We start from the raw sequence: 25609 nt of genomic DNA, 5'->3' as shown, positions 1-25609 counted from the left end.
TCCTATAAAAAGAGCGGGAGTGGAGAGCCAGAGCGACAGAGTACTAGAAACAGAGCAGCAGCTGAGAGCCAGAGTGGCAGAGTACTATAAAAAGAGCGGGAGCAGAGAGCCAGTGCGACAGAGTACTATAAAAAGAGCGGGAGTGGAGAGCCAGAGCGACAGAGTACTATAAAAAGAGCGGGAGCAGAGAGCCAGAGCGACAGAGTACTATCAAAAGAGCAGGAGCAGAGAGCCAGTGCGACAGAGTACGATAAAAAGAGCGGGAGCAGGGAGTCAGTGCGACAGAGTACTTTAAAGGAGCAGCAGCGGAGAGCCAGTGTGACAGAGTACTATAAAAAGAGCGGGAGCAGAGAGCCAGTGCGACAGAGTACTTTAAAAAGAGCGGGAGCGGATAGCCAGTGCGACAGAGTACGACAGAAAGAGCAGGAGCAGAGAGCCAGAGCGGCAGAGTACTATAAAAAGAGCAGGAGTGGAGAGCCAGGGAGACAGAGTAGTATAAAAAGAGAGGGAGCAGCGAGCCAGAGCAGCAGAGTACTATAAAAGTGCGGGAGCAGAGTGCCAGAGTGGAAGAGTACTTTAAAAAGAGGAGGAGCGGAGAGCCAGAACGACAGATTACTATAAAAAGAGAAGGAGCGGAGAGACATTGCGACAGAGTACTATAAAAAGTGTGGGAGCGGAGAGCCAGAGCGGCAGAGTACTATAAAAAGAGCAGGAGCAGCTAGCCAGTGAGACAGAGTACTATAAAAAGAGTGGGAGCAGAGAGCCAGAGCGACAGAGTACTCTAAAAAGAGCAGCAGCGGAGAGCCAGAGTGACAGAGTACTATAAAAAGAGTGGGAGCAGAGAGCCAGAGTGACAGAGTACTATAAAACGAGCTGGAGCCGAGAGACAGTACGACAGAGTAATATAAAAAGAGCGGGAGCAGAGAGCCAGAACGACTGAGTACTATAAAAAGAGCGGGAGCAGAGAGCCAGGACGGTAGTGTACTATACAAAGAGCGGGAGCTGAGTGCCAGAGTGGAAGAGTGCTATAATAAGAGCAGGAGCGGAGAGGCAGAACGACAGAGTACTATAAAAAGAGCAGGAGCGGAGGCCCAGTGCGACAGAGTATTTAAAAAGAGCAGGAGCGGAGAGCCAGAGTGACAGAGTACTATAAAAAGAGCGGGAGCAGAGAGCCAGAGCGACAGAGAAAAATCAAAGAGCAGGAGTGGGGAGCAGAATGACAGAGTACTATAAAAAGATCGGGAGCAGAGGCCCAGTGCGACAGAGTACTATAAAAAGATCGGGAGCAGAGGGCCAGTGCGCCAGAATACTATAATAAGAGCGGCAGCAGAGAGCCAGAGCGACAGAGTACTATATAATGAGCAGGAGCGGAAAGAAAGTGCGACAGAGTACTATAAAAAGAGCGGGAGTGGAGAGCCAGAGCGACAGAGTACATTAAAAAGTGCGGAAGCAGAGAGCCAAAGTACGATAAAAAGAGCTGGCGTGGAGAGCAAGAGCGGCAGAGTACTTAAAACAGAGCAGGAATAGAGAGCCAGAATGACAGAGTAGTACAAAAATAGTGGGAGCAGAGAGCCAGTGCGACAGAGTACTATAAAAAGAGCGGGAGCAGAGAGCCAGTGCGACAGAGTACTATAAAAAGAGCGGAATCAGAGAGCCAGTGCGAAAGAGCACTATAAAAAGAGAGAGAGCGGAGAGCCAGTGCCACATGGTACTTTAAAAGAGCAGGAGCAGAGAGCCAGTGCGACAGAGTACTATAAAAAGATCGGTATCAGAGAGCCAGAGCGACAGAGTGCTATAAAAAGAGCGGGAGCAGAGAACCAGTGCGACAGAGTACTATAAAAGGGGCGGGAGCAGAGGGCCTGTGCACCAGAGTACAATAAAAAGAGCGGGAGCAGAGAGTCAGAGCGACAGAGTACTATATAATGAGCAGGAGCAGATAGCCTGCGCGACAGAGTACCATAAAAAGAGCGGGAGCAGAGAGCCAGAACGACAGAGTAGTATAAAAACAGCGGGAGCGGAGAGCCAGAGCAGCAGTGTATTATAAAAAGAGCGGGAGTGGAGAGCCAGAGCAACAGAGTACTATAAAAAGAGCGGGAGTGGAGAGCCAGAGCGACAGAGTACTAGAAACAGAGCAGCAGCTGAGAGCCAGAGTGGCAGAGTACTATAAAAAGAGCGGGAGCAGAGAGCCAGTGCGACAGAGTACTATAAAAAGAGCGGGAGTGGAGAGCCAGAGCGACAGAGTACTATAAAAAGAGCGGGAGCAAAGAGCCAGAGCGACAGAGTACTATCAAAAGAGCAGGAGCAGAGAGCCAGTGCGACAGAGTACGATAAAAAGAGCGGGAGCAGGGAGTCAGTGCGACAGAGTACTTTAAAGGAGCAGCAGCGGAGAGCCAGTGTGACAGAGTACTATAAAAAGAGCGGGAGCAGAGAGCCAGTGCGACAGAGTACTTTAAAAAGAGCGGGAGCGGATAGCCAGTGCGACAGAGTACGACAGAAAGAGCAGGAGCAGAGAGCCAGAGCGGCAGAGTACTATAAAAAGAGCAGGAGTGGAGAGCCAGGGAGACAGAGTACTATAAAAAGAGTGGGAGCAGAGAGCCAGAGCGGCAGAGTACTATAAAAGAGCGGGAGTGGAGAGCCAGTGCGACAGAGTACTATAAAAAGAGCGGGAGCAGAGGGCCAGTGTGACAGAGTACTATAAAAAGAGCGGGAGTCGAGAGCCAATGCGACAGAGTACTATAAAAAGTGCGGGAGTGGAGAGCCAGAGCGACAGAATACTATAAAAAGAGCAGGAGCAGAGAGCCAGTGTAACAGAGTTCTATAAAAAGATTGGGAGCCGAGGGCCAGTGCGACAGAGTACTATAAAAATAACGGGAGCAGAGAGCTAGAGCGACAGAGAACTATCAAAAGAGCAGGAGCAGAGAGCCAGTGTGACAGAGTACGATAAAAAGAGCGGGAGCAGAGAGCCAGTGCGACAGAGTACCATAAAAAGAGCAGGAGCAGAGGGCCAGTGCGCCAGAGTACTATAAAAAGTGCGGGAGCAGAGAGCCAAGAGCGACAGAGTAGTATAAAAACAGCGGGAGCGGAGAGCCAGAGTGGCAGTGTACTATAAAATGAGCGGGAGTGGAGAGCCAGAGCAACAGAGTACTATAAAAAGAGCGGGAGTGGAGAGCCAGAGTGACAGAGTACTAGAAACAGAGCAGCAGCTGAGAGCCAGAGTGGCAGAGTACTATAAAAAGAGCGGGAGCAGAGAGCCAGTGCGACAGAGTACTATAAAAAGAGCGGGAGCAGAGAGCCAGAGCGACAGAGCACTATAAAAAGAGCGGGAGCAGAGAACCAGTGCGACAGAGTACTATAAAAGGAGCGGGAGCAGAGAGACAGTGCGACAGAGTACTATAAAAAGAGCGGGAGCAGAGGGCCAGTGCGACAGAGTACATTAAAAGAGCAGGAGCGGAGAGCCAGTGTGACAGATTACTATAAAAAGAGCGGGACCAGAGAGCCAGTGCGACAGAGTACTTTAAAAAAAGCGGGAGCGGATAGCCAATGCGACAGAGTACTACAAAAAGAGCAGGAGCAGAGAGCCAGAGAGGCAGAGTACTATAAAAAGAGCAGGAGTTGAGAGCCAGGGAGACAGAGCACTATAAAAAGAGCGGGAGCAGAGGGCCAGTGCGACAGAGTACTATAAAACGATCGGGAGAAGAGAGCCAGAGCGGCAGAGTACTATAAAAGAGCGGGAGTGGAGAGCCAGTGCGACAGAGTACTATATAATGAGCGGGAGCAGAGGGCCAGTGTGACAGAGTACTATAAAAAGAGCAGGAGCAGAAAGCCAGAATGACAGAATACTATAAAAAGAGCGGGAGTGGAGAGCCAGTGCGACAGAGTACTATAAAAAGTGCGGGAGTGGTGAGCCAGAGCGACAGAGTACTATAAAAAGAGCAGGAGCAGAGAGCCAGTGCAACAGAGTTCTATAAAAAGATCGGGAGCAGAGGGCCAGTCCGACAGAGTACTATATAAATAGCGGGAGCAGAGAGCCAGAGCGACAGAGTACTATCAAAAGTGCAGGAGCAGAGAGCCAGTGCGACAGAGTATGATAAAAAGAGCGGGAGCAGAGAGCCAGAGCGGCAGAGTACTATAAAAAGAGCAGTAGTGGAGAGCCAGTGTGACATCGTACTATAAAAAGAGCGGGAGCAAAGGGCCAGTGCGACAGAGTGCTATAAAACGATCGGGAGCAGAGAGCCAGAGCGGCAGAGTACTATAAAAGAGCGGGAGTGGAGAGCCAGTGCGACAGAGTACTATAAAAAGAGCGGGAGCAGAGGGCCAGTGTGACAGAGTATTTTATAAAGAGCAGGAGCAGAAAGCCAGAAAGACAGAACACTATAAAAAGAGCGGGACTGGAGCGCCAGTGCGACAGAGTACTATAAAAAGTGCGGGAGTGGAGAGCCAGAGAGACAGAACACTATAAAAAGAGCAGGAGCAGAGAGCCAGTGTAACAGAGTTCTATAAAAAGATCGGGAGCAGAGGGCCAGTGCGACAGATTACTATAAAAATAGCAGGAGCAGAGAGCCAGAGCAACAGAGTACAATCAAAAGAGCAGGAGCAGAGAGCCAGTGCGACAGAGTACTATAAAAAGAGCGGGAGCAGAGAGCCAGAGCGACAGAGTACTATAAAAAGAGCGGGAGCAGAGAGCCAGAATGACAGAGTAGTATAAAAAGAGCGGGAGTGGAGAGCCAGAGCGACAGAGTACTATAAAAAGAGCGGGAGCAGAGAGCCAGAGCGACAGAGTACTATCAAAAGAGCAGGAGCAGAGAGCCAGTGCGACAGAGTACGATAAAAAGAGCGGGAGCAGAGAGCCAGTGCGACAGAGTACTTTAAAAGAGCAGGAGCGGAGAGCCAGTGTGACAGAGTACTATAAAAAGAGCGGGAGCAGAGAGCCAGTGCGACAGAGTACTTTAAAAAGAGCGGGAGCGGGTAGCTAGTGCGACAGAGTACTACAAAAAGAGCAGGAGCAGAGAGCCAGAGCGGCAGAGTACTATAAAAACAGCAGGAGTGGAGAGCCAGGGAGACAGAGTACTATGAAAAGAGCGGGAGCAGAGGGCCAGTGCGACAGAGTACTATAAAACGATCGGGAGCAGAGAGCCAAAGCGGCAGAGTGCTATAAAAGAGTGGGAGCAGAGGGCCAGTGTGAGAGAGTACTATAAAAAGAGCAGGAGCAGAAAGCCAGAATGACAGAATACTATAAAAAGTGCGGGAGTGGAGAGCCAGACCGACAGAATACTATAAAAAGAGCAGGAGCAGAGAGCCAGTGTAACAGAGTTCTATAAAAAGATCGGGAGCCGAGGGCCAGTGCGACAGAGTACTATAAAAATAGCGGGAGCAGAGAGCCAGAGTGACAGAGTACTATCAAAAGAGCAGGAGCAGAGAGCCAGAGTGACAGAGTACTATAAAAAGAGCAGGAGCAGAGGGCCAGTGCGCCAGAGTACTATAAAAAGAGCGGGAGCAGAGAGCCAATAGCGACAGAGTACTGTATAATGAGCAGGAGCGGATAGCCAGTGCGACAGAGTACTTTAAAAGAGCGGGAGCAGAGAGCCAGAATGACAGAGTAGTATAATAACAGCGGGAGTGGAGAGCCAGAGTGGCAGTGTACAATAAAAAGAGCGGGAGTGGAGAGCCAGAGCAACAGAGTACTATAAAAAGAGCGGGAGTGGAGAGCCAGAGTGACAGAGTACTAGAAACAGAGCAGCAGCTGAGAGCCAGAGTGGCAGAGTACTATAAAAAGAGCGGGAGCAGAGAGCCAGTGCGACAGAGTATGATAAAAAGAGCGGGAGCGGAGAGCCTGAGCGACAGAGTACTATAAAAAGTGCGGGAGCAGAGAGCCACAGCGACAGAGTCCTATGAAAAGAGCGGGAGTGGAAAGCCAGTGTGACAGAGTACTATAAACTGAGCAGGAGCAGAGAGCCAGTGCACAGAGTACTATAAAAAGAGCGGGAGCAGAGAGCCAGTGTGACAGAGTACTATAAAAAGAGCGGGAGCGGAGAGCCAGGGAGACAGAGTACTATAAAAAGAGCGGGAGCAGAGGGCCAGTGCGACAGAGTACTATAAAACGACCGGGAGCAGAGAGCCAGAGCGGCAGAGTACTATAAAAGAGCGGGAGTGGAGAGCCAGTGCGACAGTGTACTATAAAAAGAGCGGGAGCAGAAAGCCAGAATGACAGAATACTATAAAAAGAGCGGGAGTGGAGAGCCAGTGCGACAGAGTACTATAAAAAGTGCGGGAGTGGAGAGCCAGAGCGACAGAATACTATAAAAAAAGCAGGAGCAGAGAGCCAGTGCAACAGAGTTCTATAAAAAGATCGGGAGCAGAGTGCCAGTGCGACAAAGTACTATAAAAAGTAGCAGGAGCAGAGAGCCAAAGCGACAGAGTACTATCAAAAGTGCAGGAGCAGAGAGCCAGTGCGACAGAGTACGATAAAAAGAGCGGGAGCAGAGTGCCAGTGCAACAGAGTACTATAAAAAGAGCAGGAGCAGAGAGCCAGTGCGACAGAGTACTATAAAAAGAGCGGGAGCAGAGAGCCAGAGCGACAGAGTCCTATAAAAAGAGCGGGAGTGGAAAGCCAGTGTGACAGAGTACTATAAACTGAGCAGGAGCAGAGAGCCAGTGCGACAGAGTACTATAAAAAGAGCGGGAGCGGAGAGCCAGTGTGACAGAGTACTATAAAAAGAGCGGGAGCGGAGAGCCCGAACGACAGAGTAGTATAAAAAGAGCAGGAGCGGGGAGCCAGAACAACAGAGCACTATAAATAGAGCAGGAGCGGAGAGCCAGTGCGACGGAGTATTTTAAAAAGAGCGGGGGTAGAGAGCCAGAGTGACAGAGTACTTTAAAAAGAGCGGGACAGAGAGCCAGAGTGACAGAGTACTTTAAAAAGAGCGGGAGCAGAGAGCCAGTGCGACAGAGTACTATAAAACGATCGGGAGCAGAGAGCCAAAGCGGCAGAGTACTATAAAAGAGTGGGAGCAGAGGGCCAGTGTGAGAGAGTACTATAAAAAGAGCAGGAGCAGAAAGCCAGAATGACAGAATACTATAAAAAGTGCGGGAGTGGAGAGCCAGAGCGACAGAATACTATAAAAAAAAGCAGGAGCAGAGAGCCAGTGTAACAGAGTTCTATAAAAAGATCGGGAGCAGAGGGCCAGTGCGACAAAGTACTATAAAAAGTAGCAGGAGCAGAGAGCCAAAGCGACAGAGTACTATCAAAAGTGCAGGAGCAGAGAGCCAGTGCGACAGAGTACGATAAAAAGAGCGGGAGCAGAGTGCCAGTGCAACAGAGTACTATAAAAAGAGCAGGAGCAGAGAGCCAGTGCGACAGGGTACTATAAAAAGAGCGGGAGCAGAGAGCCAGAGCGACAGAGTCCTATAAAAAGAGCGGGAGTGGAAAGCCAGTGTGACAGAGTACTATAACCTGAGCAGGAGCAGAGAGCCAGTGCGACAGAGTACTATAAAAAGAGCGGGAGCGGAGAGCCAGTGTGACAGAGTACTATAAAAAGAGCGGGAGCGGAGAGCCCGAACGACAGAGTACTATAAAAAGAGCAGGAGCGGGGAGCCAGAACAACAGAGTACTATAAATAGAGCAGGAGCAGAGAGCCAGTGCGACGGAGTATTTTAAAAAGAGCGGGGGTAGAGAGCCAGAGTGACAGAGTACTTTAAAAAGAGCGGGAGCAGAGAGCCAGAGTGACAGAGTACTTTAAAAAGAGCGGGAGCAGAGAGCCAGTGCGACAGAGTACTATAAAACGATCGGGAGCAGAGAGCCAAAGCGGCAGAGTACTATAAAAGAGTGGGAGCAGAGGGCCAGTGTGAGAGAGTACTATAAAAAGAGCAGGAGCAGAAAGCCAGAATGACAGAATACTATAAAAAGTGCGGGAGTGGAGAGCCAGAGCGGCAGAATACTATAAAAAGAGCAGGAGCAGAGAGCCAGTGTAACAGAGTTCTATAAAAAGATCGGGAGCCGAGGGCCAGTGCGACAGAGTACTATAAAATAGCGGGAGCAGAGAGCCAGAGTGACAGAGTACTATCAAAAGAGCAGGAGCAGAGAGCCAGTGTGACAGAGTGCGATAAAAAGAGCGGGAGCAGAGAGCCAGTGCGACAGAGTACTATAAAAAGAGCAGGAGCAGAGGGCCAGTGCGCCAGAGTACTATAAAAAGAGCGGGAGCAGAGAGCCAATAGCGACAGAGTACTGTATAATGAGCAGGAGCGGATAGCCAGTGCGACAGAGTACTATAAAAGAGCGGGAGCAGAGAGCCAGAATGACAGAGTAGTATAATAACAGCGGGAGCGGAGAGCCAGAGTGGCAGTGTACAATAAAAAGAGCGGGAGTGGAGAGCCAGAGCAACAGAGTACTATAAAAAGAGCGGGAGTGGAGAGCCAGAGTGACAGAGTACTAGAAACAGAGCAGCAGCTGAGAGCCAGAGTGGCAGAGTACTATAAAAAGAGCGGGAGCAGAGAGCCAGTGCGACAGAGTATGATAAAAAGAGCGGGAGCGGAGAGCCTGAGCGACAGAGTACTATAAAAAGTGCGGGAGCAGAGAGCCACAGCGACAGAGTCCTATGAAAAGAGCGGGAGTGGAAAGCCAGTGTGACAGAGTACTATAAACTGAGCAGGAGCAGAGAGCCAGTGCACAGAGTACTATAAAAAGAGCGGGAGCAGAGAGCCAGTGTGACAGAGTACTATAAAAAGAGCGGGAGCGGAGAGCCAGAGAGACAGAGTACTATAAAAAGAGTGGGAGCAGAGGGCCAGTGCGACAGAGTACTATAAAACGACTGGGAGCAGAGAGCCAGAGCGGCAGAGTACTATAAAAGAGCGGGAGTGGAGAGCCAGTGCGACAGTGTACTATAAAAAGAGCGGGAGCAGAAAGCCAGAATGACAGAATACTATAAAAAGAGCGGGAGTGGAGAGCCAGTGCGACAGAGTACTATAAAAAGTGCGGGAGTGGAGAGCCAGAGCGACAGAATACTATAAAAAAAGCAGGAGCAGAGAGCCAGTGCAACAGAGTTCTATAAAAAGATCGGGAGCAGAGGGCCAGTGCGACAAAGTACTATAAAAAGTAGCAGGAGCAGAGAGCCAAAGCGACAGAGTACTATCAAAAGTGCAGGAGCAGAGAGCCAGTGCGACAGAGTACGATAAAAAGAGCGGGAGCAGAGTGCCAGTGCAACAGAGTACTATAAAAAGAGCAGGAGCAGAGAGCCAGTGCGACAGAGTACTATAAAAAGAGCGGGAGCAGAGAGCCAGAGCGACAGAGTCCTATAAAAAGAGCGGGAGTGGAAAGCCAGTGTGACAGAGTACTATAAACTGAGCAGGAGCAGAGAGCCAGTGCGACAGAGTACTATAAAAAGAGCGGGAGCGGAGAGCCAGTGTGACAGAGTACTATAAAAAGAGCGGGAGCGGAGAGCCCGAACGACAGAGTACTATAAAAAGAGCAGGAGCGGGGAGCCAGAACAACAGAGTACTATAAATAGAGCAGGAGCGGAGAGCCAGTGCGACGGAGTATTTTAAAAAGAGCGGGGGTAGAGAGCCAGAGTGACAGAGTACTTTAAAAAGAGCGGGAGCAGAGAGCCAGAGTGACAGAGTACTTTAAAAAGAGCGGGAGCAGAGAGCCAGAGCGACAGAGTATTTTAAAAAGAGCGTGGGCAGAAAGCCAGTGCGACAGAGTATGATAAAAAGAGCGGGAGCAGAGAGCCAGTGCGACAGAGTACTTTAAAAGAGCAGGAGCGGAGAGCCAGTGTGACAGAGTACTATAAAAAGAGCGGGAGCAGAGAGCCAGTGTGACAGAGTACTTTAAAAAGAGAGGGAGCGGATAGCCAGTGCGACAGAGTACTACATAAAGAGCAGGAGCAGAGAGCCAGAGCGGCAGAGTACGATAAAAAGAGCGGGAGCAGAGAGCCAGTGCGACAGAGTACTTTAAAAAGAGCGGGAGCGGATAGCCAGTGCGACAGTGTACTACAGAAAGAGTGGAGAGCCAGTGCGACAGAGTACTACAGAAAGAGCAGGAGCAGAGAGCCAGAGCGGCAGAGTACTATAAAAAGAGCAGGAGTGGAGAGCCAGGGAGACAGAGTACTATAAAAAGAGCGGGAGCAGAGGGCCAGTGCGACAGAGTACTATAAAACGATCGGGAGCATAGAGACAGAGCGGCAGAGTACTATAAAAGAGCGGGAGTGGAGAGCCAGTGCGACAGAGTACTATAAAAAGAGCGGGAGCAGAGGGCCAGTGTGACAGAGGACTATAAAAAGAGCAGGAGCAGAAAGCCAGAAAGACAGAATACTATAAAAAGAGCGGGAGTGTAGAGCCAGTGCGACAGAGTACTAGAAAAAGCGCGGGAGTGGAGAGCCAGAGCGACAGAATACTATAACAAGAGCAGGAGCAGAGAGCCAGTGTAACAGAGTTCTATAAAAAGATCTGGAGCCGAGGGCCAGTGCGACAGAGTACTATAAAAATAGGGGGAGCAGAGAGCCAGAGCGACCAAGTACTATCAAAAGAGTAGGAGCAGAGAGCCAGTGTGACAGAGTACGATAAAAAGAGCGGGAGCAGAGAGCCAGAGTGGCAGAGTACTATAAAAAGAGCGGGAGCAGAGAGCCAGTGCGACAGAGTACTATAAAAAGAGCGGGAGCGGAGAGCCAGAGCGACAGAGTACTATAAAAAGAGCGGGAGCAGAGAGCCAGAGCGACAGAGTACTATCAAAAGAGCAGGAGCAGAGAGCCAGTGCGACAGAGTACGATAAAAAGAGCGGGAGCAGAGAGCCAGTGCGACAGAGTACTTTAAAAGAGCAGGAGCGGAGAGCCAGTGTGACAGAGTACTATAAAAAGAGCGGGAGCAGAGAGCCAGTGCGACAGAGTACTTTAAAAAGAGCGGGAGCGGGTAGCTAGTGCAACAGAGTACTACAAAAAGAGCAGGAGCAGAGAGCCAGAGCGGCAGAGTACTATAAAAACAGCAGGAGTGGAGAGCCAGGGAGACAGAGTACTATGAAAAGAGCGGGAGCAGAGGGCCAGTGCGACAGAGTACTATAAAACGATCGGGAGCAGAGAGCCAAAGCGGCAGAGTACTATAAAAGAGTGGGAGCAGAGGGCCAGTGTGAGAGAGTACTATAAAAAGAGCAGGAGCAGAAAGCCAGAATGACAGAATACTATAAAAAGTGCGGGAGTGGAGAGCCAGAGCGACAGAATACTATAAAAAGAGCAGGAGCAGAGAGCCAGTGTAACAGAGTTCTATAAAAAGATCGGGAGCCGAGGGCCAGTGCGACAGAGTACCATAAAAATAGCGGGAGCAGAGAGCCAGAGTGACAGAGTACTATCAAAAGAGCAGGAGCAGAGAGCAAGTGTGACAGAGTACGATAAAAAGAGCGGGAGCAGAGAGCCAGTGCGACAGAGTACTATAAAAAGAGCAGGAGCAGAGGGCCAGTGCGCCAGAGTACTATAAAAAGAGCGGGAGCAGAGAGCCAATAGCGACAGAGTACTGTATAATGAGCAGGAGCGGATAGCCAGTGCGACAGAGTACTATAAAAGAGCGGGAGCAGAGAGCCAGAATGACAGAGTAGTATAATAACAGCGGGAGCGGAGAGCCAGAGTGGCAGTGTACAATAAAAAGAGCGGGAGTGGAGAGCCAGAGCAACAGAGTACTATAAAAAGAGCGGGAGTGGAGAGCCAGAGTGACAGAGTACTAGAAACAGAGCAGCAGCTGAGAGCCAGAGTGGCAGAGTACTATAAAAAGAGCGGGAGCAGAGAGCCAGTGCGACAGAGTATGATAAAAAGAGCGGGAGCGGAGAGCCTGAGCGACAGAGTACTATAAAAAGTGCGGGAGCAGAGAGCCACAGCGACAGAGTCCTATGAAAAGAGCGGGAGTGGAAAGCCAGTGTGACAGAGTACTATAAACTGAGCAGGAGCAGAGAGCCAGTGCAAAGAGTACTATAAAAAGAGCGGGAGCAGAGAGCCAGTGTGACAGAGTACTATAAAAAGAGCGGGAGCGGAGAGCCAGGGAGACAGAGTACTATAAAAAGAGCGGGAGCAGAGGGCCAGTGCGACAGAGTACTATAAAACGACCGGGAGCAGAGAGCCAGAGCGGCAGAGTACTATAAAAGAGCGGGAGTGGAGAGCCAGTGCGACAGTGTACTATAAAAAGAGCGGGAGCAGAAAGCCAGAATGACAGAATACTATAAAAAGAGCGGGAGTGGAGAGCCAGTGCGACAGAGTACTATAAAAAGTGCGGGAGTGGAGAGCCAGAGCGACAGAATACTATAAAAAAAGCAGGAGCAGAGAGCCAGTGCAACAGAGTTCTATAAAAAGATCGGGAGCAGAGGGCCAGTGCGACAAAGTACTATAAAAAGTAGCAGGAGCAGAGAGCCAAAGCGACAGAGTACTATCAAAAGTGCAGGAGCAGAGAGCCAGTGCGACAGAGTACAATAAAAAGAGCGGGAGCAGAGTGCCAGTGCAACAGAGTACTATAAAAAGAGCAGGAGCAGAGAGCCAGTGCGACAGAGTACTATAAAAAGAGCGGGAGCAGAGAGCCAATAGCGACAGAGTACTGTATAATGAGCAGGAGCGGATAGCCAGTGCGACAGAGTACTATAAAAGAGCGGGAGCAGAGAGCCAGAATGACAGAGTAGTATAATAACAGCGGGAGCGGAGAGCCAGAGTGGCAGTGTACAATAAAAAGAGCGGGAGTGGAGAGCCAGAGCAACAGAGTACTATAAAAAGAGCGGGAGTGGAGAGCCAGAGTGACAGAGTACTAGAAACAGAGCAGCAGCTGAGAGCCAGAGTGGCAGAGTACTATAAAAAGAGCGGGAGCAGAGAGCCAGTGCGACAGAGTATGATAAAAAGAGCGGGAGCGGAGAGCCTGAGCGACAGAGTACTATAAAAAGTGCGGGAGCAGAGAGCCACAGCGACAGAGTCCTATGAAAAGAGCGGGAGTGGAAAGCCAGTGTGACAGAGTACTATAAACTGAGCAGGAGCAGAGAGCCAGTGCAAAGAGTACTATAAAAAGAGCGGGAGCAGAGAGCCAGTGTGACAGAGTACTATAAAAAGAGCGGGAGCGGAGAGCCAGGGAGACAGAGTACTATAAAAAGAGCGGGAGCAGAGGGCCAGTGCGACAGAGTACTATAAAACGACCGGGAGCAGAGAGCCAGAGCGGCAGAGTACTATAAAAGAGCGGGAGTGGAGAGCCAGTGCGACAGTGTACTATAAAAAGAGCGGGAGCAGAAAGCCAGAATGACAGAATACTATAAAAAGAGCGGGAGTGGAGAGCCAGTGCGACAGAGTACTATAAAAAGTGCGGGAGTGGAGAGCCAGAGCGACAGAATACTATAAAAAAAGCAGGAGCAGAGAGCCAGTGCAACAGAGTTCTATAAAAAGATCGGGAGCAGAGGGCCAGTGCGACAAAGTACTATAAAAAGTAGCAGGAGCAGAGAGCCAAAGCGACAGAGTACTATCAAAAGTGCAGGAGCAGAGAGCCAGTGCGACAGAGTACAATAAAAAGAGCGGGAGCAGAGTGCCAGTGCAACAGAGTACTATAAAAAGAGCAGGAGCAGAGAGCCAGTGCGACAGAGTACTATAAAAAGAGCGGGAGCAGAGAGCCAGAGCGACAGAGTCCTATAAAAAGAGCGGGAGTGGAAAGCCAGTGTGACAGAGTACTATAAACTGAGAAGGAGCAGAGAGCCAGTGCGACAGAGTACTATAAAAAGAGCGGGAGCGGAGAGCCAGTGTGACAGAGTACTATAAAAAGAGCGGGAGCGGAGAGCCCGAACGACAGAGTACTATAAAAAGAGCAGGAGCGGGGAGCCAGAACAACAGAGTACTATAAATAGAGCAGGAGCGGAGAGCCAGTGCGACGGAGTATTTTAAAAAGAGCGGGGGTAGAGAGCCAGAGTGACAGAGTACTTTAAAAAGAGCGGGAGCAGAGAGCCAGAGTGACAGAGTACTTTAAAAAGAGCGGGAGCAGAGAGCCAGTGCGACAGAGTACTATAAAACGATCGGGAGCAGAGAGCCAAAGCGGCAGAGTACTATAAAAGAGTGGGAGCAGAGGGCCAGTGTGAGAGAGTACTATAAAAAGAGCAGGAGCAGAAAGCCAGAATGACAGAATACTATAAAAAGTGCGGGAGTGGAGAGCCAGTGCGACAGAATACTATAAAAAGAGCAGGAGCAGAGAGCCAGTGTAACAGAGTTCTATAAAAAGATCGGGAGCCGAGGGCCAGTGCGACAGAGTACCATAAAAATAGCGGGAGCAGAGAGCCAGAGTGACAGAGTACTATCAAAAGAGCAGGAGCAGAGAGCCAGTGTGACAGAGTACTATAAAAAGAGCAGGAGCAGAGGGCCAGTGCGCCAGAGTACTTTAAAAAGAGCGGGAGCAGAGAGCCAATAGCGACAGAGTACTGTATAATGAGCAGGAGCGGATAGCCAGTGCGACAGGGTACTATAAAAGAGCGGGAGCAGAGAGCCAGAATGACAGAGTAGTATAATAACAGCGGGAGCGGAGAGCCAGAGTGGCAGTGTACAATAAAAAGAGCGGGAGTGGAGAGCCAGAGCAACAGAGTACTATAAAAAGAGCGGGAGTGGAGAGCCAGAGTGACAGAGTACTAGAAACAGAGCAGCAGCTGAGAGCCAGAGTGGCAGAGTACTATAAAAAGAGCGGGAGCAGAGAGCCAGTGCGACAGAGTATGATAAAAAGAGCGGGAGCGGAGAGCCTGAGCGACAGAGTACTATAAAAAGTGCGGGAGCAGAGAGCCACCGCGACAGAGTCCTATGAAAAGAGCGGGAGTGGAAAGCCAGTGTGACAGAGTACTATAAACTGAGCAGGAGCAGAGAGCCAGTGCACAGAGTACTATAAAAAGAGCGGGAGCAGAGAGCCAGTGTGACAGAGTACTATAAAAAGAGCGGGAGCGGAGAGCCAGGGAGACAGAGTACTATAAAAAGAGCGGGAGCAGAGGGCCAGTGCGACAGAGTACTATAAAACGACCGGGAGCAGAGAGCCAGAGCGGCAGAGTACTATAAAAGAGCGGGAGTGGAGAGCCAGTGCGACAGTGTACTATAAAAAGAGCGGGAGCAGAAAGCCAGAATGACAGAATACTATAAAAAGAGCGGGAGTGGAGAGCCAGTGCGACAGAGTACTATAAAAAGTGCGGGAGTGGAGAGCCAGAGCGACAGAATACTATAAAAAAAGTAGGAGCAGAGAGCCAGTGCAACAGAGTTCTATAAAAAGATCGGGAGCAGAGGGCCAGTGCCACAAAGTACTATAAAAAGTAGCAGGAGCAGAGAGCCAAAGCGACAGAGTACTATCAAAAGTGCAGGAGCAGAGAGCCAGTGCGACAGAGTACGATAAAAAGAGCGGGAGCAGAGTGCCAGTGCAACAGAGTACTATAAAAAGAGCGGGAGCAGAGAGCCAGTGTGACAGAGTACTATAAAAAGAGCGGGAGCGGAGAGCCAGGGAGACAGAGTACTATAAAAAGAGCGGGAGCAGAGGGCCAGTGCGACAGAGTACTATAAAACGACCGGGAGCAGAGAGCCAGAGCGGCAGAGTACTATAAAAGAGCGGGAGTGGAGAGCCAGTGCGACAGTGTACTATAAAAAGAGCGGGAGCAGAAAGCCAGAATGACAGAATACTATAAAAAGAGCGGGAGTGGAGAGCCAGTGCGACAGAGTACTATAAAAAGTGCGGGAGTGGAGAGCCAGAGCGACAGAATACTATAAAAAAAGTAGGAGCAGAGAGCCAGTGCAACAGAGTTCTATAAAAAGATCGGGAGCAGAGGGCCAGTGCCACAAAGTACTATAAAAAGTAGCAGGAGCAGAGAGCCAAAGCGACAGAGTACTATCAAAAGTGCAGGAGCAGAGAGCCAGTGCGACAGAGTACGATAAAAAGAGCGGGAGCGGAGTGCCAGTGCAACAGAGTACTATAAAAAGAGCAGGAGCAGAGAGCCAGTGCGACAGAGTACTATAAAAAGAGCGGGAGCAGAGAGCCAGAGCGACAGAGTCCTATAAAAAGAGCGGGAGTGGAAAGCCAGTGTGACAGAGTACTATAAACTGAGCAGGAGCAGAGAGCCAGTGCGACAGAGTACTATAAAAAGAGCGGGAGCGGAGAGCCAGTGTGACAGAGTACTATAAAAAGAGCGGGAGCGGAGAGCCCGAACGACAGAGTACTATAAAAAGAGCAGGAGCGGGGAGCCAGAACAACAGAGTACTATAAATAGAGCAGGAGCGGAGAGCCAGTGCGACGGAGTATTTTAAAAAGAGCGGGGGTAGAGAGCCAGAGTGACAGAGTACTTTAAAAAGAGCGGGAGCAGAGAGCCAGAGTGACAGAGTACTTTAAAAAGAGCGGGAGCAGAGAGCCAGAGCGACAGAGTATTTTAAAAAGAGCGTGGGCAGAAAGCCAGTGCGACAGAGTATGATAAAAAGAGCGGGAGCAGAGAGCCAGTGCGACAGAGTACTTTAAAAGAGCAGGAGCGGAGAGCCAGTGTGACAGAGTACTATAAAAAGAGCGGGAGCAGAGAGCCAGTGTGACAGAGTACTTTAAAAAGAGCGGGAGCGGATAGCCAGTGCGACAGAGTACTACATAAAGAGCAGGAGCAGAGAGCCAGAGCGGCAGAGTACGATAAAAAGAGCGGGAGCAGAGAGCCAGTGCGACAGAGTACTTTAAAAAGAGCGGGAGCGGATAGCCAGTGCGACAGTGTACTACAGAAAGAGTGGAGAGCCAGTGCGACAGAGTACTACAGAAAGAGAAGGAGCAGAGAGCCAGAGCGGCAGAGTACTATAAAAAGAGCAGGAGTGGAGAGCCAGGGAGACAGAGTACTATAAAAAGAGCGGGAGCAGAGGGCCAGTGCGACAGAGTACTATAAAACGATCGGGAGCAGAGAGACAGAGCGGCAGAGTACTATAAAAGAGCGGGAGTGGAGAGCCAGTGCGACAGAGTACTATAAAAAGAGCGGGAGCAGAGGGCCAGTGTGACAGAGGACTATAAAAAGAGCAGGAGCAGAAAGCCAGAAAGACAGAATACTATAAAAAGAGCGGGAGTGTAGAGCCAGTGCGACAGAGTACTAGAAAAAGCGCGGGAGTGGAGAGCCAGAGCGACAGAGTACTATAAAAAGAGCGGGAGCGGAGAGCCAGAGCGACAGAGTACTATAAAAAGAGCGGGAGCAGAGAGCCAGAGCGACAGAGTACTATCAAAAGAGCAGGAGCAGAGAGCCAGTGCGACAGAGTACGATAAAAAGAGCGGGAGCAGAGAGCCAGTGCGACAGAGTACTTTAAAAGAGCAGGAGCGGAGAGCCAGTGTGACAGAGTACTATAAAAAGAGCGGGAGCAGAGAGCCAGTGCGACAGAGTACTTTAAAAAGAGCGGGAGCGGGTAGCTAGTGCGACAGAGTACTACAAAAAGAGCAGGAGCAGAGAGCCAGAGCGGCAGAGTACTATAAAAACAGCAGGAGTGGAGAGCCAGGGAGACAGAGTACTATGAAAAGAGCGGGAGCAGAGGGCCAGTGCGACAGAGTACTATAAAACGATCGGGAGCAGAGAGCCAAAGCGCCAGAGTACTATAAAAGAGTGGGAGCAGAGGGCCAGTGTGAGAGAGTACTATAAAAAGAGCAGGAGCAGAAAGCCAGAATGACAGAATACTATAAAAAGTGCGGGAGTGGAGAGCCAGAGCGACAGAATACTATAAAAAGAGCAGGAGCAGAGAGCCAGTGTAACAGAGTTCTATAAAAAGATCGGGAGCCGAGGGCCAGTGCGACAGAGTACTATAAAAATAGCGGGAGCAGAGAGCCAGAGTGACAGAGTACTATCAAAAGAGCAGGAGCAGAGAGCCAGTGTGACAGAGTACGATAAAAAGAGCGGGAGCAGAGAGCCAGTGCGACAGAGTACTATAAAAAGAGCAGGAGCAGAGGGCCAGTGCGCCAGAGTACTATAAAAAGAGCGGGAGCAGAGAGCCAATAGCGACAGAGTACTGTATAATGAGCAGGAGCGGATAGCCAGTGCGACAGAGTACTATAAAAGAGCGGGAGCAGAGAGCCAGAATGACAGAGTAGTATAATAACAGCGGGAGCGGAGAGCCAGAGTGGCAGTGTACAATAAAAAGAGCGGGAGTGGAGAGCCAGAGCAACAGAGTACTATAAAAAGAGCGGGAGTGGAGAGCCAGAGTGACAGAGTACGAGAAACAGAGCAGCAGCTGAGAGCCAGAGTGGCAGAGTACTATAAAAAGAGCGGCAGCAGAGAGCCAGTGCGACAGAGTATGATAAAAAGAGCGGGAGCGGAGAGCCTGAGCGACAGAGTACTATAAAAAGTGCGGGAGCAGAGAGCCACAGCGACAGAGTCCTATGAAAAGAGCGGGAGTGGAAAGCCAGTGTGACAGAGTACTATAAACTGAGCAGGAGCAGAGAGCCAGTGCACAGAGTACTATAAAAAGAGCGGGAGCAGAGAGCCAGTGTGACAGAGTACTATAAAAAGTAGCAGGAGCAGAGAGCCAAAGCGACAGAGTACTATCAAAAGTGCAGGAGCAGAGAGCCAGTGCGACAGAGTACAATAAAAAGAGCGGGAGCAGAGTGCCAGTGCAACAGAGTACTATAAAAAGAGCAGGAGCAGAGAGCCAGTGCGACAGAGTTCTATAAAAAGATCGGGAGCAGAGGGCCAGTGCGACAAAGTACTATAAAAAGTAGCAGGAGCAGAGAGCCAAAGCGACAGAGTACTATCAAAAGTGCAGGAGCAGAGAGCCAGTGCGACAGAGTACAATAAAAAGAGCGGGAGCAGAGTGCCAGTGCAACAGAGTACTATAAAAAGAGCAGGAGCAGAGAGCCAGTGCGACAGAGTACTATAAAAAGAGCGGGAGCAGAGAGCCAGAGCGACAGAGTCCTATAAAAAGAGCGGGAGTGGAAAGCCAGTGTGACAGAGTACTATAAACTGAGAAGGAGCAGAGAGCCAGTGCGACAGAGTACTATAAAAAGAGCGGGAGCGGAGAGCCAGTGTGACAGAGTACTATAAAAAGAGCGGGAGCGGAGAGCCCGAACGACAGAGTACTATAAAAAGAGCAGGAGCGGGGAGCCAGAACAACAGAGTACTATAAATAGAGCAGGAGCGGAGAGCCAGTGCGACGGAGTATTTTAAAAAGAGCGGGGGTAGAGAGCCAGAGTGACAGAGTACTTTAAAAAGAGCGGGAGCAGAGAGCCAGAGTGACAGAGTACTTTAAAAAGAGCGGGAGCAGAGAGCCAGTGCGACAGAGTACTATAAAACGATCGGGAGCAGAGAGCCAAAGCGGCAGAGTACTATAAAAGAGTGGGAGCAGAGGGCCAGTGTGAGAGAGTACTATAAAAAGAGCAGGAGCAGAAAGCCAGAATGACAGAATACTATAAAAAGTGCGGGAGTGGAGAGCCAGTGCGACAGAATACTATAAAAAGAGCAGGAGCAGAGAGCCAGTGTAACAGAGTTCTATAAAAAGATCGGGAGCCGAGGGCCAGTGCGACAGAGTACCATAAAAATAGCGGGAGCAGAGAGCCAGAGTGACAGAGTACTATCAAAAGAGCAGGAGCAGAGAGCCAGTGTGACAGAGTACGATAAAATGAGCGGGAGCCGAGAGCCAGTGCGACAGAGTACTATAAAAAGAGCAGGAGCAGAGGGCCAGTGCGCCAGAGTACTTTAAAAAGAGCGGGAGCAGAGAGCCAATAGCGACAGAGTACTGTATAATGAGCAGGAGCGGATAGCCAGTGCGACAGGGTACTATAAAAGAGCGGGAGCAGAGAGCCAGAATGACAGAGTAGTATAATAACAGCGGGAGCGGAGAGCCAGAGTGGCAGTGTACAATAAAAAGAGCGGGAGTGGAGAGCCAGAGCAACAGAGTACTCTAAAAAGAGCGGGAGTGGAGAGCCAGAGTGACAGAGTACTAGAAACAGAGCAGCAGCTGAGAGCCAGAGTGGCAGAGTACTATAAAAAGAGCGGGAGCAGAGAGCCAGTGCGACAGAGTATGATAAAAAGAGCGGGAGCGGAGAGCCTGAGCGACAGAGTACTATAAAAAGTGCGGGAGCAGAGAGCCACAGCGACAGAGTCCTATGAAAAGAGCGGGAGTGGAAAGCCAGTGTGACAGAGTACTATAAACTGAGCAGGAGCAGAGAGCCAGTGCACAGAGTACTATAAAAAGAGCGGGAGCAGAGAGCCAGTGTGACAGAGTACTATAAAAAGAGCGGGAGCGGAGAGCCAGGGAGACAGAGTACTATAAAAAGAGCGGGAGCAGAGGGCCAGTGCGACAGAGTACTATAAAACGACCGGGAGCAGAGAGCCAGAGCGGCAGAGTACTATAAAAGAGCGGGAGTGGAGAGCCAGTGCGACAGTGTACTATAAAAAGAGCGGGAGCAGAAAGCCAGAATGACAGAATACTATAAAAAGAGCGGGAGTGGAGAGCCAGTGCGACAGAGTACTATAAAAAGTGCGGGAGTGGAGAGCCAGAGCGACAGAATACTATAAAAAAAGTAGGAGCAGAGAGCCAGTGCAACAGAGTTCTATAAAAAGATCGGGAGCAGAGGGCCAGTGCGACAAAGTACTATAAAAAGTAGCAGGAGCAGAGAGCCAAAGCGACAGAGTACTATCAAAAGTGCAGGAGCAGAGAGCCAGTGCGACAGAGTACGATAAAAAGAGCGGGAGCGGAGTGCCAGTGCAACAGAGTACTATAAAAAGAGCAGGAGCAGAGAGCCAGTGCGACAGAGTACTATAAAAAGAGCGGGAGCAGAGAGCCAGAGCGACAGAGTCCTATAAAAAGAGCGGGAGTGGAAAGCCAGTGTGACAGAGTACTATAAACTGAGCAGGAGCAGAGAGCCAGTGCGACAGAGTACTATAAAAAGAGCGGGAGCGGAGAGCCAGTGTGACAGAGTACTATAAAAAGAGCGGGAGCGGAGAGCCCGAACGACAGAGTACTATAAAAAGAGCAGGAGCGGGGAGCCAGAACAACAGAGTACTATAAATAGAGCAGGAGCGGAGAGCCAGTGCGACGGAGTATTTTAAAAAGAGCGGGGGTAGAGAGCCAGAGTGACAGAGTACTTTAAAAAGAGCGGGAGCAGAGAGCCAGAGTGACAGAGTACTTTAAAAAGAGCGGGAGCAGAGAGCCAGAGCGACAGAGTATTTTAAAAAGAGCGTGGGCAGAAAGCCAGTGCGACAGAGTATGATAAAAAGAGCGGGAGCAGAGAGCCAGTGCGACAGAGTACTTTAAAAGAGCAGGAGCGGAGAGCCAGTGTGACAGAGTACTATAAAAAGAGCGGGAGCAGAGAGCCAGTGTGACAGAGTACTTTAAAAAGAGCGGGAGCGGATAGCCAGTGCGACAGAGTACTACATAAAGAGCAGGAGCTGAGAGCCAGAGCGGCAGAGTACGATAAAAAGAGCGGGAGCAGAGAGCCAGTGCGACAGAGTACTTTAAAAAGAGCGGGAGCGGATAGCCAGTGCGACAGTGTACTACAGAAAGAGTGGAGAGCCAGTGCGACAGAGTACTACAGAAAGAGAAGGAGCAGAGAGCCAGAGCGGCAGAGTACTATAAAAAGAGCAGGAGTGGAGAGCCAGGGAGACAGAGTACTATAAAAAGAGCGGGAGCAGAGGGCCAGTGCGACAGAGTACTATAAAACGATCGGGAGCAGAGAGACAGAGCGGCAGAGTACTATAAAAGAGCGGGAGTGGAGAGCCAGTGCGACAGAGTACTATAAAAAGAGCGGGAGCAGAGGGCCAGTGTGACAGAGGACTATAAAAAGAGCAGGAGCAGAAAGCCAGAAAGACAGAATACTATAAAAAGAGCGGGAGTGTAGAGCCAGTGCGACAGAGTACTAGAAAAAGCGCGGGAGTGGAGAGCCAGAGCGACAGAGTACTATAAAAAGAGCGGGAGCGGAGAGCCAGAGCGACAGAGTACTATAAAAAGAGCGGGAGCAGAGAGCCAGAGCGACAGAGTACTATCAAAAGAGCAGGAGCAGAGAGCCAGTGCGACAGAGTACGATAAAAAGAGCGGGAGCAGAGAGCCAGTGCGACAGAGTACTTTAAAAGAGCAGGAGCGGAGAGCCAGTGTGACAGAGTACTATAAAAAGAGCGGGAGCAGAGAGCCAGTGCGACAGAGTACTTTAAAAAGAGCGGGAGCGGGTAGCTAGTGCGACAGAGTACTACAAAAAGAGCAGGAGCAGAGAGCCAGAGCGGCAGAGTACTATAAAAACAGCAGGAGTGGAGAGCCAGGGAGACAGAGTACTATGAAAAGAGCGGGAGCAGAGGGCCAGTGCGACAGAGTACTATAAAAAGAGCGGGAGCGGAGAGCCAGTGTGACAGAGTACTATAAAAAGAGCGGGAGCGGAGAGCCCGAACGACAGAGTACTATAAAAAGAGCAGGAGCGGGGAGCCAGAACAACAGAGTACTATAAATAGAGCAGGAGCAGAGAGCCAGTGCGACGGAGTATTTTAAAAAGAGCGGGGGTAGAGAGCCAGAGTGACAGAGTACTTTAAAAAGAGCGGGAGCAGAGAGCCAGAGTGACAGAGTACTTTAAAAAGAGCGGGAGCAGAGAGCCAGTGCGACAGAGTACTATAAAACGATCGGGAGCAGAGAGCCAAAGCGGCAGAGTACTATAAAAGAGTGGGAGCAGAGGGCCAGTGTGAGAGAGTACTATAAAAAGAGCAGGAGCAGAAAGCCAGAATGACAGAATACTATAAAAAGTGCGGGAGTGGAGAGCCAGTGCGACAGAATACTATAAAAAGAGCAGGAGCAGAGAGCCAGTGTAACAGAGTTCTATAAAAAGATCGGGAGCCGAGGGCCAGTGCGACAGAGTACCATAAAAATAGCGGGAGCAGAGAGCCAGAGTGACAGAGTACTATCAAAAGAGCAGGAGCAGAGAGCCAGTGTGACAGAGTACGATAAAAAGAGCGGGAGCCGAGAGCCAGTGCGACAGAGTACTATAAAAAGAGCAGGAGCAGAGGGCCAGTGCGCCAGAGTACTTTAAAAAGAGCGGGAGCAGAGAGCCAATAGCGACAGAGTACTGTATAATGAGCAGGAGCGGATAGCCAGTGCGACAGGGTACTATAAAAGAGCGGGAGCAGAGAGCCAGAATGACAGAGTAGTATAATAACAGCGGGAGCGGAGAGCCAGAGTGGCAGTGTACAATAAAAAGAGCGGGAGTGGAGAGCCAGAGCAACAGAGTACTATAAAAAGAGCGGGAGTGGAGAGCCAGAGCGACAGAGTACTATAAAAAGTGCGGGAGCAGAGAGCCACAGCGACAGAGTCCTATGAAAAGAGCGGGAGTGGAAAGCCAGTGTGACAGAGTACTATAAACTGAGCAGGAGCAGAGAGCCAGTGCACAGAGTACTATAAAAAGAGCGGGAGCAGAGAGCCAGTGTGACAGAGTACTATAAAAAGAGCGGGAGCAGAGAGCCAGTGCGACAGAGTATGATAAAAAGAGCGGGAGCGGAGAGCCTGAGCGACAGAGTACTATAAAAAGTGCGGGAGCAGAGAGCCACAGCGACAGAGTCCTATGAAAAGAGCGGGAGTGGAAAGCCAGTGTGACAGAGTACTATAAACTGAGCAGGAGCAGAGAGCCAGTGCACAGAGTACTATAAAAAGAGCGGGAGCAGAGAGCCAGTGTGACAGAGTACTATAAAAAGAGCGGGAGCGGAGAGCCAGGGAGACAGAGTACTATAAAAAGAGCGGGAGCAGAGGGCCAGTGCGACAGAGTACTATAAAACGACCGGGAGCAGAGAGCCAGAGCGGCAGAGTACTATAAAAGAGCGGGAGTGGAGAGCCAGTGCGACAGTGTACTATAAAAAGAGCGGGAGCAGAAAGCCAGAATGACAGAATACTATAAAAAGAGCGGGAGTGGAGAGCCAGTGCGACAGAGTACTATAAAAAGTGCGGGAGTGGAGAGCCAGAGCGACAGAATGCTATAAAAAAAAGTAGGAGCAGAGAGCCAGTGCAACAGAGTTCTATAAAAAGATCGGGAGCAGAGGGCCAGTGCGACAAAGTACTATAAAAAGTAGCAGGAGCAGAGAGCCAAAGCGACAGAGTACTATCAAAAGTGTAGGAGCAGAGAGCCAGAGCGACAGAGTCCTATAAAAAGAGCGGGAGTGGAAAGCCAGTGTGACAGAGTACTATAAACTGAGCAGGAGCAGAGAGCCAGTGCGACAGAGTACTATAAAAAGAGCGGGAGCGGAGAGCCAGTGTGACAGAGTACTATAAAAAGAGCGGGAGCGGAGAGCCCGAACGACAGAGTACTATAAAAAGAGCAGGAGTGGGGAGCCAGAACAACAGAGTACTATAAATAGAGCAGGAGCGGAGAGCCAGTGCGACGGAGTATTTTAAAAAGAGCGGGGGTAGAGAGCCAGAGTGACAGAGTACTTTAAAAAGAGCGGGAGCAGAGAGCCAGAGTGACAGAGTACTTTAAAAAGAGCGGGAGCAGAGAGCCAGAGCGACAGAGTATTTTAAAAAGAGCGTGGGCAGAAAGCCAGTGCGACAGAGTATGATAAAAAGAGCGGGAGCAGAGAGCCAGTGCGACAGAGTACTTTAAAAGAGCAGGAGCGGAGAGCCAGTGTGACAGAGTACTATAAAAAGAGCGGGAGCAGAGAGCCAGTGTGACAGAGTACTTTAAAAAGAGCGGGAGCGGATAGCCAGTGCGACAGAGTACTACATAAAGAGCAGGAGCAGAGAGCCAGAGCGGCAGAGTACGATAAAAAGAGCGGGAGCAGAGAGCCAGTGCGACAGAGTACTTTAAAAAGAGCGGGAGCGGATAGCCAGTGCGACAGTGTACTACAGAAAGAGTGGAGAGCCAGTGCGACAGAGTACTACAGAAAGAGAAGGAGCAGAGAGCCAGAGCGGCAGAGTACTATAAAAAGAGCAGGAGTGGAGAGCCAGGGAGACAGAGTACTATAAAAAGAGCGGGAGCAGAGGGCCAGTGCGACAGAGTACTATAAAACGATCGGGAGCAGAGAGACAGAGCGGCAGAGTACTATAAAAGAGCGGGAGTGGAGAGCCAGTGCGACAGAGTACTATAAAAAGAGCGGGAGCAGAGGGCCAGTGTGACAGAGGACTATAAAAAGAGCAGGAGCAGAAAGCCAGAAAGACAGAATACTATAAAAAGAGCGGGAGTGTAGAGCCAGTGCGACAGAGTACTAGAAAAAGCGCGGGAGTGGAGAGCCAGAGCGACAGAGTACTATAAAAAGAGCGGGAGCGGAGAGCCAGAGCGACAGAGTACTATAAAAAGAGCGGGAGCAGAGAGCCAGAGCGACAGAGTACTATCAAAAGAGCAGGAGCAGAGAGCCAGTGCGACAGAGTACGATAAAAAGAGCGGGAGCAGAGAGCCAGTGCGACAGAGTACTTTAAAAGAGCAGGAGCGGAGAGCCAGTGTGACAGAGTACTATAAAAAGAGCGGGAGCAGAGAGCCAGTGCGACAGAGTACTTTAAAAAGAGCGGGAGCGGGTAGCTAGTGCGACAGAGTACTACAAAAAGAGCAGGAGCAGAGAGCCAGAGCGGCAGAGTACTATAAAAACAGCAGGAGCGGAGAGCCAGGGAGACAGAGTACTATGAAAAGAGCGGGAGCAGAGGGCCAGTGCGACAGAGTACTATAAAACGATCGGGAGCAGAGAGCCAAAGCGGCAGAGTACTATAAAAGA

Source organism: Somniosus microcephalus, chromosome 3, assembly GCF_052327205.1.
Source record: "Somniosus microcephalus isolate GS21.2 chromosome 3, FLI_Smic_1.0, whole genome shotgun sequence".
Taxonomy (NCBI): Eukaryota; Metazoa; Chordata; class Chondrichthyes; order Squaliformes; family Somniosidae; genus Somniosus; species Somniosus microcephalus.
The sequence above is the reverse complement of the archived record's forward strand: the minus strand, read 5'-3'. Positions refer to the sequence as shown.